This window comes from Camelina sativa, chromosome 9, assembly GCF_030686135.1.
Source record: "Camelina sativa cultivar CO46 ecotype springtype chromosome 9, ASM3068613v1".
In the NCBI taxonomy this organism is placed as follows: domain Eukaryota; kingdom Viridiplantae; phylum Streptophyta; class Magnoliopsida; order Brassicales; family Brassicaceae; genus Camelina; species Camelina sativa.
In genome coordinates, this window is record NC_141888.1 from 11,307,498 (window position 1) to 11,321,979 (window position 14,482).

General features: G+C 38.9%; 1 non-coding gene and 1 pseudogene across 1 annotated transcript; one reads left to right on the plus strand and one right to left on the minus strand.

The window, feature by feature from the left end:
• Positions 1-224: 224 nt before the first annotated feature.
• Positions 225-2,696, plus strand: LOC147938076 (uncharacterized; annotated as a pseudogene).
• A 5,855-nt stretch (positions 2,697-8,551) lies between these two features.
• On the minus strand, positions 8,552-8,658 carry LOC147938077 (small nucleolar RNA R71). The gene has a single exon (XR_015567650.1). It is a non-coding gene; the product is annotated as a small nucleolar RNA R71 (small nucleolar RNA).
• Positions 8,659-14,482: the final 5,824 nt, after the last annotated feature.

Genomic DNA, 14,482 nt, shown 5'->3' on the forward strand with positions numbered 1-14,482 from the left:
ATTCTTTTGTAATGATATTATGTACAGATTGTTTATTTAGTTAGTAGTTTGGTTGCAGGAGGATGACTTCCAATCGAACCATAAAAGAGCCAGGAGGGGCATCAAAAATAAGAAAAAGAAGAGACAAGAGGCATTAACAAAATCAATGGTTAATTCGATGTTGAGGTATGTAAAAAAAATCTGAAACTTCTAAAACTGATGATCCCTTAGAAAAAGAAGTCAATATGAGGGGTGAAGAAGCTGTTTTTCAAGAAAATAAGAATGAGAATGAGAATGAGAATGGGAATGAGAATGGGACTGATATGGAGGTTGAAACTGAGATTGAGAAGGAGAATGGGAATGAGAATGGGATTGATATGGAGGTCGAAACTGAGATTGAGAAGGAGAATGTAAATGAGAAGGAGAATGAAGAGGAGAAAACATATGATTTTAGAGAATATCATATAGATGGGGATATCAATGATCATGGAAATTGGAGAACATTTGATAATAGAATGAGAGATTTTCTTGTTGATAAGGGTTCAACGGCAAGACTTCCTGTTGATTTTCATTTTCCAAGAGATGCTATTGGCAGATGTTTTTCTCATTCATCTTATACAAGAGAAATAGTGAATGGAGAGAAGCAAGACAGATAGTGGCTAGTTTACTCAAAAGGAAAAGACAAAATCTTTTGTTTTTGCTGTAAATTGTTCACACAAGGCAAAAATACTAGTCAATTGGCAACTACTAGGTACAATGACTGGAGAAATGTTTCAAGAATGCTAAGAGAACATGAAAAAGGTCATCATCATATTAGATGTGTGACTCATTGGATGGAGCTAGAAGTGAGGCTAAAAAAGAAGCAAACAATTGATAAGCATATGCAGGCAAAGATTAACAAAGAAAAAAAACACTGGAGAGATGTGTTGTTGAGGATAATTGCTTTGGTAAAGGGTCTTCCTAAAAAGAATATAGCATTTCGCGGAAACAGTGATAAGATTCATGAGGATGATAATGGGAATTTTTTAGGCATGATTGAGGTGTTTGGATATTTTGATCCTGTGATGCAAGAACACATAAGACGAATTGAAAACATGAAACGAATCATCATTATTTGGGTCATAGTATTCAAAATGAGTTGATAATGATGATTGGTAATGAGATCCAACAGATGACCTTGAAGAAGATTCGGTGTGCAAAGTATTTTTCAGTTATTCTTGATACTACTCTTGATATTAGTCATCAAGAACAAATGTCATCAGTTATCCATTGTGTGGATATTTCTGAGATGTCACCAAAGATTGAAGAATTTTTTTTTGACATTTTTGGAAATCAAAGACAAAACTGGAGAATGGCTTTCTGACACTTAGCGATCTTTATTGCTTGATCTTAGGTGGAGTATTGATAACATTAGAGGGCAAGGTTATGATAATGGATCAAACATGAAAGGTCAAAGTGAGGGAGTGCAATCAAGATTGCTTGAAGTTAATCCAAGGGCAGTTTACACACCATGTGGTTGTCATAGTTTGAATCTTGTACTTTCAGATATCGCTTCTTCGTCGAGGATAGCAGTATCATTTTTTGGAATTGTTCAACGTATCTATTGTTTGTTTGCATCCTCTACAAAATAATTGTGAAGTTTTCAGAGAGATTGTGAATGGTATTACTGTAAAGCCATTGTCACAAACTCGTTGGGAGATCCGCGTTAAAAGTGTTAAAGCAATACGATTTCAAGCTCCTCAGATACGAGAGGCTTTGTTTTACTTGGCAAAAAACAGTGATAATCCGAAAACAAAAAGTGAAGCCGAGTCTCTTGCAATGAGTGAAGTCCATGGAATTGGGAGTTTTGAATTTTTGTTTGGAATGGTAATTTGGTATGAACTTTTGTTTGTTGTCAACAAAGTAAGTGAGATCTTGCAGGCAAAAGATATGGATATTGGTATTGCTATTGCTCAACTAAAAGGACTTGTTTCTTTTTTAAGAGACTATAGAGAAACAGGCTTTCAAGCAGCAAAAGAAGAGGCTGAATGGATTGCTGTTAGTATGGATATTGATCATGTGTTCTCTGTGAAAGCAAAACAAATATGTAAAAGAAAACGATATCACGACGAAGAGGCTGAAAAAGCTGGCGAAGACGTGATACTATCAGCGGAAGAAAACTTTAGGGTCAACTATTTCATCAACATTGTGGATCAAGGTATGGTTCTCTAGAGACAAGATTTGATAACCTTCAAAGCTATGAAAAAACTTTTGGATTTTTATTTGACTTGAAGAAACTACAATTAGCAAGCGATGAAGACTTGATGGCTTCTTGTACCAACCTTGAAGTTTGTTTGAAGCATGATATACATTCTGATCTGGATGGTAATGATTTGTTTTTAGAGCTAAAGCTTTTCAAAGAGGTTTTACCAAAAGAGATGAAGAAGCCTGTCGAGGTGTTGGATTTTCTGAAAAAGATGGAAAGTTGTTATCCGAATACATGGACTGCATACCGCATAATGATGACAATTCCAGTTTCAGTTGCCTCTGCGGAACGAAGCTTTTCAAAGTTGAAACTCATAAAATCTTATCTACGGTCAACTATGGCGCAAGAGAGACTGAATGGATTGTCGATAATATTGATCGAAAGGCGTATGGCTCAAAAACTTGATTATAAAAGCTTGATGAATGAGTTTGCAGGAAGAAATGCAAGGAGAATTGATAGATTTGAAGAATAATTTGCTTATCTTTTCTTCTTTTCAATATTTACGACAGCTCTGTTTTTTTGTTTTACGACAGCTCTGTTTTTTTTTTGTCAAAATAAAACAGCCTTTTTTTTTCTTTGATTGTGGCCCTTAAAATCGTAGAGCCGGCTCTGGGAATAACATTCTTTCTCTTCCTCGGTTTCAACCTCTCCATTCTCCATCAATATCATGCCTCACTGGTTTGGACATCGGCTAGCATGGTGTCCTATCCCATGACATTTGTAGCATTGGATATCTCGGTTCCTCTTGTGAGTAGCTTCAGCTTTTCCTTTTGACCCTTGTGCAACAACATTTGGCTTAGCACCCACATTTGGTTTGAATTCTGTCCTAGGCCAATAACTTGACTTATCCTCTTTGTAGTATCTTGGCTTTGAACTAGAACCAGCGACTTGTCGAGTACTGCTCTTCCTCTTAAGTTGCTCCTCAATCAGAATCGCCTTGTGCAACATCTCTTCCAATTCCTCATAGGTCTGCAACTCCATTTGATCTTGAATTTTTCTGGCCAATCCTCCTGGAAACCTCGCCATAGTTGCATCTACTTCTTCTTCAATATCAGCTTTAATCAAAAGAGACTCCATCTCCTGAAAGTAATCCTCTACACTCTTGCTGCCTTGACTTAGACCTCTCTGTTTCTGATGCAACTCTCGGTTGTAGTGGCTGGGCACAAACCTCTTTCTCATAATTGTCTTCAATTCATCCCATGTGTCAACAGGTTGGACACGTCGGCGAATCCTACTAGTAACCATTTGATCCCACCAATTGATTGCATAATCATAAAATTCTGTAGCGGCCACTTGAACCTTCTTGCGGTCTGAATAGTTTTGACATCTAAAGACTAACTCCATTTTCTTTTCCCACTCCAAGTAAGCATCTGGATCATTCTTTCCATAGAATGGTGGTATTTTCAGCTTGATTCCTCTCAAATCATCATCATTTCTCCCCCTAGCCTCTTTGTTTCGTCTTTGACACCTTTGACTCTAACAAGACGAATGGTCTCTTTGGCTGTAGTAGTCGTATTCTTCATTTCTGTTACGCCTACGTCGATCTCTGCCCCTCCAATCGGGTTCCCCTTCAAGTTGTGGTTGTTGCGCTCTATCAAACCGCTAGAGCATATTCTCCGTCTCAGTGCGAAACAACCGCGTAAAATACCCCGTCAATGCCTGAATTTGTATAGGCGAAAGACCTGCTACTTCTTCTCTTCATGGATTGTTGTTTCTGGAGTTATCACCTTCATTAGTAGTAAAACATTTCACTGGTGTTTCTCTCAAGTGTTTCCCATAAGTGTTTCACTCAATCTCTCAAAATGTTCTCACATTAGTGGTTTTCTCCAATGTTCTAATAAAACTAATCCCACTCAACTCAATGAGATACCAAAGTTTTCCACTAACTTGTTACCCAAAAAAAAAAGAAATAGAATGGAACAGATTGATGGAATGAAATAGAATTGAACAGGGTTTCTTTTTCTTTTTGTGTGGAATATAACAGGTTTTTTTTTTTGTAAAATAGAACGGGGTTTTTTTTTGTTTCTTTTTCTTTTATTGTTTTTTTTTTGTTTTTTTTAATTGTTTTTTTAAAGAAGATGAAAAAAAATAAGATTAAAGAAAGAAAAAGATAGAGGATGAAATAAAAAGATGAAAAGATGAATTAGATGAGAAGATGAAAGGTTTTGATTAGAAGAATACCAAAAAGTCCTTGAGTGGGCTCTGATACCACTTGATGTGATCCTCTCAAGGAATCGACGCTCTAAGGTTGATAGACTGATAATCCTAGAACTTCGATGGATCGCAAAGCTGGATGATAAGGCGTGAGATAAACTCAAAAATCTTTATGCCCCAAACTCTCTTAAAACAAACCAAACAATGCAACGCGGTGGAACTTTAGTTAGAAGAGACAGATGACAAGGCGTGAGACGAATCCCAAAAATTCTTGTGCCCTAGACTCTCTTGTAATGATTCTTCAATCCTCAGCTAGCTAGTGAATGGCAACGTCAAGTGCGGCGGAGTCACTTGATATACTGAAAACTCTTTGATGTAACCTACCAAGGAGAAAGAACAAGTTCCAAAGGAACAAAGTAGTTTACCACTCTCAAATAAAAGATAAAAGATTTCTTGATTAATTTATGTTTCTCAAATGAGATTACATGTGTTTATATAGGGATAATAAATATAGGGATAATAAACTTGGTAACAAAGCCAGGTATTTCTTGAAACTAAAAAGACAATAAAGATAGTAAGTTGAATGAAGACCAAACTCTTGGTGCATGTTTCCTTCCCAATGTTTCCCTTCCAAAGTGAGTTGAACTCTATTTTCGTCACTCCTCTTTGACCACAAAATAAAGTGACTATTTTGGGCTCTTGGGCTTGTATTAGGCTCAAAGTAGGCTTGACTTGATAGATATCATCCCCAATAGAATTTCTCATGTTTTCTTTGCTCCAAATTTCTTCAAATATCAACTGAACAGTTCCAGCAAGCTGTTTGGTCCTTGCCCTTGTCATTGGTCCAACGGATACAAGCATAGCATCTTCAAGAACAAGCTCAATTTGCACTAGATTATCCTCATTGCTTCCCATTATCATATCACCAACCCTTCGGCCAAGTCATGGCCGTGTGAAATGTTAAAGATTTAGATAAGAACTCACACGCGGCCATAAGCTTCAGTTAGGGAGTCCCAGGTTAGACACTTCTGTCGGGACCTTTGGCCATGTGTACACCGATGGAGCGTATGCGGTCTTGGAACAGAACAGATCCGCGACAATTGTCTTTGTTCAAAAGGCACCCGGTTGAAGACTTCGGCCATGGCCAAAGGAAGCATTGAGGATTTAGGTCAGGGGTGATACGCGGCCTTGACCTACGGCCGAGTCATGACCGTTTGAAAACTTCGAGCATCAGGTTCGGCCAAACGTCAACCATAGGAGCTCATCCAAGAACAATGGCTAGAACTTCCCTTACACCTGGTGAAAAAAAAAATTAAAGCCTAGGAGATTGAAGAGAGGTTTGTTGAAAAAAAAGGGAAGAAGGCAACTCAGTCTAAGTCTACACTTTGGAAACAAAAAGCTCCAGCAAGCAAAAAGAAGAATAAGGAATCTGTGGTTGAAGAATATGATTTTGAGGATAGGGATATGAGTGAGAATGAGACTGAATCTCCACCACCTCCAGCTGACAAGGAAAAGAAGAAGAAGGCACTCAAGAAGAAGCCTACCTACTCTCAACTGATGCAGCGCCTTAAGAAGATCAAGTTTTCCCCAACCAGATACCCCGACCATCAATTCTTCAAGATGCTGGACTTCTTAAGATATGCAAACCATCTTCATAACTTTGGGATTGGGACAGTTCTTCAACATGGCATTTTCCAATTATGTTGAGTCAACTAGAGAATTCCTTGCATCCTTGGCAATGACTTACTATGAAGAGGAGATGGTGGAGAAGACTAAGGATCTTGGGCATTTTGAGTTTAAAGACCAAGAGAAGCATTACAAGATGACCTTTGGAGAGTTAGGGGCTGTTTATTGTTTTAAACCAGGTACGAGGCTTGAGTACTTAACTAACCCAAAGGAGTATGATATCTTTTGGGGATCCATTGGTGTAGGCAATTACACAGCTGGTCAAGTGAAGAACACAAGCATAATGCACCATACAGTGAGATATGCCCACAAGGTTCTCTCTCATACACTCTTTGCGCGAAGAGAGGCTGGAACGGTTCAAGCAAATGAGATTGGCTGTTGATATATCATGGTTTTTGTGGTTTTTAACCATGATATAAGGAGTCTTTAGAGTCTTTTGATTTGTTTTCTAGGATGTTTTGGGAGTCTTTGCAGGTTTTCTAGGATTTTAGCATGCAAAGAGCAAAGTGGAGCGATTTGGATCAGTTTGGAGCAATAATTCGGAGGAAAAGAACTTGGAGTCAGAACAGAGAGGGAGTGTCGATCGAAACTGCCTTAGCATCGATCGACACCCTCTTTAGGCGATGAAGAATCACAAATTTGGAAGTTTTACAAATCTGTCCCAAAGTTTTCCATATTTGCAACATAAGTCCCTGACGTGTTTTAGCACATATAAATAGTGTTTTTAGGTTTTCCAAACCCTTAAGTTGTATTCTATCAAGTTTTATTTTTCCTGCAACCCTGAGAGATTTTTGAGAGCTATTGGAGAGATCAGATCTGCTTTGAGAGAAGAATTTCTTGAACTCCTTTTTACTCTTTTTAATCTCTATTGCTTATTATTCAGAATTATGTTTTGTTCTTCATTGAATATGTTTGAGTAGTTTGCTTGTTAGGTTTAGGGATTTTCACAGGGATTTTATGATTTATTAGATCTGTTTATTTAGGATTCTTTATCTTTCTAGATCTTCATCTTAGGTTGTTCTTCATATTAATTCTCGATTGATCACCTAGAATTAATACTTTAGGAAAATAAATTGATACGAGAATATAATTGATTTTCCTGATAAAACCTTTTGATGAGCAAAATTAGTTCTTACAAAGAGATTTGATTTAATAATTTTGTGAACAATCTAAACTTGTTTTTAAAGCTGATTTATTACCTAGAATTTTGCAAAGAGATTTGGATTTTCTGGTTTTAAATTTAGATATTATTTGCAGTGAGAACTAATTTAATTTACAAAAGTGTTTAGAGTTCTAGATCTGATTTTTATTGCTTGAACTTTAATTATTTTATTGATTTAATATTTCATAATTTCCTAAGAAATTCCCTAGGCCTAGCTTTTTGATCTTCTGAATTTACAACAGTTTTATTTAATATTTTGCATTTTTTTTATTTTAATTCAAATTAATCTGTTTAGCTAAATTATAAAACTCTATAATTTATTGTGTAGTCTTGAGTCCTTGTGGAATTCGACCCCTAAGTATTACAGTGATCTCTTAATTTGAGAGAGTAGCTCAGGGTTAAATTTGAGCATATCAAATTTTGGCGCCGTTGCCGGGGACTCTTTGATCTACCATTAGATTTGAGTTTTAGATTTTGTCTAAATTTTTATTTTTATTTGAAACTTACACGCTTTTGTTTTCTTTTCTCTTGTGTGTTTCAGGTGTATGCCTAATAAGCCTAACACAAGGAGCAACAAGTCTGGTCCTACTGTGAATCTTTCAAACCAAGAGTTGGGAAAACTTGAGCGTGAGCACAGAAAAGCAGCCAAATCTCTAAAGATGGTTAATCCGATCATTCTGATGCGTGATGAGGCTGGTGTTTTGAGGGATCAAGAGGGCCACTTGCGCAATGAGCAGGGCCAAAAGCTTGATGCAGAAGAAAACGTGATTGCTGCACCTGTTGTCAACTAGCAGGCTGTTGTGAACCAGCAAGCTGGTGTCGTTGATGATCCGGATCTTGGTGTCGATCGAAACCAACCAGGTGGCATCGATCGACAGCCCCTTCCTGCGGACGGACGTGGAGCTGTCAACCACGCCCAGAACCCAGTTTGAAGACAGGACCAAAACCGGGATCTGATCAGGACCATTGCTGACTACAACCGGGATGATCTTGTGTATGAGAACCGGTCTTCAATTGTTCCTCCACCATTCCAGAGGAATGATTTTGAGCTAAAGCCTGCTTACTTTCAACTGGTTGGGCAGAGACCTTTCTCAAACCTGCCGCATGAGAAGCCTCTGGACCATATTGAGCACTTTGAGGATCTTGTGACCATTATCAAAGCTAATGGAGTGACTGAGGACTTCATATTCTGCAAGCTCTTCCCATACTCACTTGCAGGAGAGACATCTCAGTGGTTGAAGCAGTTGCCAGCTGGATCTTTGACAAACTGGCATGATATCAAGGTGGCTTTCCTCAACCATTTCTATGATGATGCAATGTCAGATGATCTGAGAGTCAAGATCTCTTCATTCAAGCAAGGACATGATGAAGCTTTCAAGGCAGCTTGGGTGAGATTCAAAGCTTATCAGAGGGACTGTCCACACCATGGTTTCTCAAGGGTTCAATTGCTAAGTATCTTCTTTAGAGGGTGTGATTGGAAGTATCAGTTAGCTTTGGATGCTGCAAGTCATGGGAACTTCAAGACAAGATTTCCAGAAGATGCTGAAGTTTTGATTGAGAATTTGGCTTCTAGCAATAGCACTAAAAGAGCTGATGCTGAAAGAAAGAGACTGCATGGAGAGTTTGATGCAAATCAGCTTGCTTCTGTTAATGCCAAGCTTGATTCAGTGCACAATCTTCTTGTGGGAAAGAAGTCAGTCCAATTTGCTGCTGATGTTGAGACATTTGAGCTAGAACCAGAGAATACAGAGGAGAATGTCAACTATGTGTATGGAGCTGGGTATCAGGGACAGAGATTCGGTAATCAGCAAGGCAACAGTCCTTACAATTGTGACCAGAAGCAGCAACAGAACAATGGTTATACAAGAACCTATGGGAACTCATCCAATCAGTCTCCACCTCCTAAGAATGCTTCAGAGAGTAGAATGGAAGCCATGCTTGAGCAGCTTTTGCAAGGACATGAGCAATTGACAGTGACATTCAATGGAAAGATTGACAACGTCTACACTGAGCTGAATGGGAAGATAGAAGCATTGAACATTCATGTCAAGAAGTTAGAGAATCAAGTTATTCAGACTGCTGGGTCTGTCAAACGACAAGAGGGTTTTCTTCCTGGAAGAACTGAGTCAAACCCCAAGCATGCCTATAATGCCATATCTGTGAGAGATGAAGATGCTGTTGAAATTTCTTCTGCCGAACTGGGTGAAAAATCGACCAAATCCTCGACTGCAGATGATGGTGTCGATCGTCACCACCGGGGTGTCGGTCGACACTCATCCCAGACGAGCCCAGAAACCGCAAAATCTCAGGTTCCAGCAGTTGAGAGGGTGTACCAACCTAAGGTTCCTTTTCCCAAGCCAAGAAAGTCTAAGAAGGAATTGAGGAAGCTAGATGCAAGGCAACGATGGACAAGGTGATGATTGAGATGCCATTGATTGATGCAGTAAAGCTTTCACCACCACTAAAACGCTATGTCAAGAGAATGGTATCCAAGGGTTTGAGCCCTGAAGAAGGAGCCTTGCTTACTAAGGACGTCAGTGCAATTCTGTTAAACCAGCCTGTTCAGAGGAAGAAGGAGAGAAAGCAGGAGGTGGTTGTCTCTAAGGAAGTGAGTGCAATCATTCAATGTAGGACTGCTAAGAAGTTACCAGATCCTGGAAGCTTTGTACTTGATTGCTCAATCTCAGCAGGAAGGTTTTCTCACTGACTTTGTGACCTTGGCTCTAGCATCAACTTGATGCCACATTCTGTTGCTGTGAGACTTGGGATGACAGAATTCAAGCCAACTCAGATTTCTCTTATCTTGGCTGATCGATCCCGAAGAATTCCTAAAGGTGTTTTAGAGGATATTCCAGTTAAGGTTGGCAACTTCATGATTCCCACAGACTTTGTGGTGCTAAAGTATGATACAGAGCCTAAAGATCCTCTCATCTTGGGAAGATCTTTCTTGGCTACAGCTGGTGCAGTCATAGATGTGCAGAAGGGACACATAACACTAAATGTGGATGGATTGAGTATGAATTTTGAGATGGATAAGCTGAGGAGGGCTCCTACTATTGATGGACAGACATTTTCTGTTGAAATTTTTTTTGCAACACGGGCATCAGGCTCGGTGTCGATCGACACCAACAAGGAGGCATCGATCGACACCCCTCCACGACCGAGACAGAACAGCTCCAAGACTGATGTTTTAAGTCAGAAACCTATACCCAAACAGAAAGCCCCCCAATCCACGCTCCAGAGCCCTCAGGTAAGGCCAAGGTATGTATCTTCTGCACCTAATCCTCCTCCTATCATCGACAAAAATTTCAAAGAGATAAAAACTGTTTTGCAGTTAACCAAGCCACGAGATTATCGTAGAACACTTGTTTCTTCTGTTGATGATTTTGCAGGACATAAGAGACGCACTCCCATACCTAAATCCCGCCCTGGTCCTGTTCCTAACATCCTTGGCAAGCCTCATGCCCCTAAAGCTTATACACCACCTTGGATGAAGAGGTCATTCACTCAGAAGCATTCAATGCCATGTTCTAATCCATCGGATGCCTCAGCTCCACATAGTCAAGCTAATGACTGAAAAAAAAAAAGCGTTAGTGGGAGGCAACCCACTGTTAGGTTTTTCTTTTTCTTTTAATTTTGATTTTTATTTATTTTATTTTTATTTTTGCTTTCCTCTTACTTGATAACATTGTTGTTTAAGTCTGGGGGAGGTTTGTTACTAACTATGTTTTCTGTTTTTGAGTTTCAGTTGTGTCAGTCAAAACCATAAAGTTTGAGTCAAATTTTCAAAAATTTTCTTTTTTTCTTTGGGAATTATGATCTTGATTAATGATTTCTCTTATTTAGCTAACACTCTAATGATTACTTGTTTATGCTTGATCTCAGAACTGAAGCTTAGAAAGACTATGAGCCTTATCAACAATCCTGAAAGCCCTTATTCAATGGATATCTGATTGATCTAACGTTGTCTCAACCTTTATCATGATTTTAACCGGACTTAATCTCTTACTTTGGGGTTGGAAATCAGTGGACTAGACTTCTTCTTCGGGCCATACAAGACAGTGCAATTTTTCAAAGTATGTCTCCCCTCTCTCTTCCCTTCAGTGCTTTAAAAACAAGAAAAAAGATCAGAAAAAAGGATAAAAGATGAGATGATTTTGATCAGTTTAGAGAGGTAGGTAAATTACCTGTGACCTCATTATTCTACTCTTGAGTCAAATGATCACACAAAGCTTGGAAGCGAGGGATAGGTAAATTACCTATGACCCCGGTATTCGCTTACACCTTTGATTTAAAAAAAAAAAAGAAAAAAATTTGGAAGTGAGAAAAGGGAGAGGAAAGGAGATGTAAGAAGAATGTCTTGGCCTGAAGAGAGTCCATATGCCACTGATGAATACACCCAAGGTAAGAATTCACCTTATTTGTGCTTTAATATTGACTAATGAGATGACAATAGAGATTTCAGAGATTCCAAAAGATTGTGGGATTTGAGTAAGGAATGTTGATGTTTATCATGGTTGAGTATAAGAAGTAAGTTCTTCAGTCAGGTAATTGAAGAGTGTGAATAAGAATAATCTGCAGTTGAGTGAGTTCCCTGTTTTCAAACCTCTTTCACAGGTCTAAGTTTATGTTTTGCTTGAGGGCAAGTGATGTTCATATATTTTGCCATGTTTTCCCTTAGTTTATTCACATCTTTTGCATCTTTTGCTAGCCATTTTCACCATTCTTGCATAGCTTTAGGACTAATCATGCATTAGAGTTTAGTTACATTGCATTTGCATCTTTTCATGCATAATCAGGTGATTTTGGAGCTTAAGGAGCATGGAAGCAATGCTGAGGAGAAGTGAAGCAATCATGAAGGAAAAGCAAGAGAGTTAAGGCTGAAGAACCAAGGTCTAGAGTCCAACTCGACCGCACACTCGACCAGACACTCCACCATGTGCTGAGGAAGACTCGACCGAGTGGAGGATGCACGAGAGAAGCCAGCTCGACCTGCCACTCGACCGAGCACAGGTCGAGTTGACCGAGCCGTTGACTATTTTGTCTTTTAGTATTTTTAGGGCTTCCACTCCCTCTCCTATATAAAGCCTTGTACCTGCAGCCACCAAAAGAGTCCAGCTTTTTAGATATTCTCTAAACCTAGTTTTTACCCTTTTGGGAATTATTCCTTTTGCATTTTTATTTTTCTTAGATCTTGTACTTGTTTTTAAGGAGAAAAGACTAAATTCTTCAATATTGTTGGTTCCGTAACTTTCTTAATATTGAGAATTTGAGTTTGATTCTTTCTCCAATATTATAGATCTTTGTTTCATCTTTCTAATGATGCAAGTTTTGCATTTTTCTGGGTTTTTGACTTTGTTCATCATGTGTTATTGTGAGTAGTTCTCTAGGATCTTGAGGATGGGTTAGGCTGGATTGATCTTGTGGTTTGTTTGATTTGGTCAAGCTTGACTGTTGTAGATCTCTTCTAGGCTAGATGTTCTTAATGCTGATCCTATATCTGAGAAGGTAGGGTTTGATTTCAAGCATCTTAGCATAACACCAATGTTTAAGAAGCATAGATAAGGCTAGATCTAGAGCTTACCATTAGGCTTGCTAAGAGATTAGAGGTCTTGTTTGGTTTGAGATGTATTGCTTAATGCCTGCTTGTGTAGACTCTTTACTATGTGAGAACAAGTCTAGAGATGCATATGTTTGATTGTTTCTTGCCATGAGAGTGGATGAAACTTGTCTTAGATTTATATGTCTAGAGATTAGCTCAAAGTTTGCTTGAGATTTGTTGACCAAGTTAGATAACCACAATGATTAGTTCAGCCCATGAATCCCTCCTCAGGACGTTCTTTATTTATTGATTTTTAAGTCTTAATCTTGTTGCTTGCTTGTTGTTTGATTCGTTTCTGCATTGCTCTGTTTTTATTGTGTTGCTCTGTTTTTGCGTTTAGTCCAGCTCCACCCTACACTCGATCTACACTCCATCGAGTGCTTGCTCGAGTTCTTCCCCATAACTTTGGTTTATGATTTGTAGTTGTCCTGTCTTATCTCTAGTCTCATTCTATTTGCATTTCTGTTGCATTTACTTATTGTCTTGTTCATTATTGTCTTGCCTTAGTTCATTATTGTAGTTTCTATTTCTGTTCTAGCTTCATATTAGTCATAATCATTTTGTTCCATTTACATTTAGCATCTAGTTCTTGTAGTTTTACTTTCTACACTTTGCATTTCCATCATAGGATTGTTAGTGACAAACATCCTTTACAATTTTGCTTGACTTAGTCTCATATGCATATCTTAATTGTTCACAAACACTCTGATAGGATTGACACCTCTTATACTGCAACTGCATAAGGGGAATTGAAACACCTTACCATCCATTCATTCATATCTCACCATTGCATACATTCATCATCATTCACCACCATAAGAAAAACCTTGTTTCAATTTGGCGCCGTTGCCCATTTGAGTGTGTTTTTGTGACATTTAGGACCCATATTAGTCTAAGATTAAGTTCGTTTATACACTTGTGATATTGCTGGATTCGAATCTTCAGTTGCTGGGTTGTCTTGAGTTTCAGGTACCCACTCGACCAACCACTCGACCACCACTCGACCAGTGATCGAGCACCTGATCGAGTCAGAAGCCGTCTCTATTTGGACACCACTTCCCAGTCGCCTTAACCGCCTACACGAGCCTGAGCTCAACTGTGTACCTGTTCGAGTCTGTACTTGTGTCTGTTGATGCACACAAGGTCTAAGGGGAAAGACAATCTTCAAAAGCCTTTTGACAACATCCATAGGCTGCAAAAGGGTTTGGGAAATCAGAGAAGAAGAGTAGTTCAAGTTCAGCAAGAGGATCAAGTCATCATGGAGCAACAAGCTAACCATGAGCAGAGACCTAGGCACATTGGTGCTGGAGATGCACCCAACACACACAACCAAAGAGCTGGTAGTGTGCCTCCTACAGTTCCTAATAATAATTTTGAGATCAAGAGTGGATTGATCTCAATGATTCAAGCCAACAAGTTCCATGGGTTGCCAATGGAGGATCCACTAGATCACCTTGATGAGTTTGACAGAATCTGTGGTCTTACCAAGATTAATGGAGTGAGTGAAGATGGATTCAAGTTGAGGCTCTTCCCATTCTCACTTGGAGACAAGGCACACCTTTGGGTGAAGACTCTTCCTACTGGAGCAATAACCACATGGGATGCTTGCAAGAAAGCTTTCTTGGCAAAATTCTTCTCAAATGCAAGGACTGCA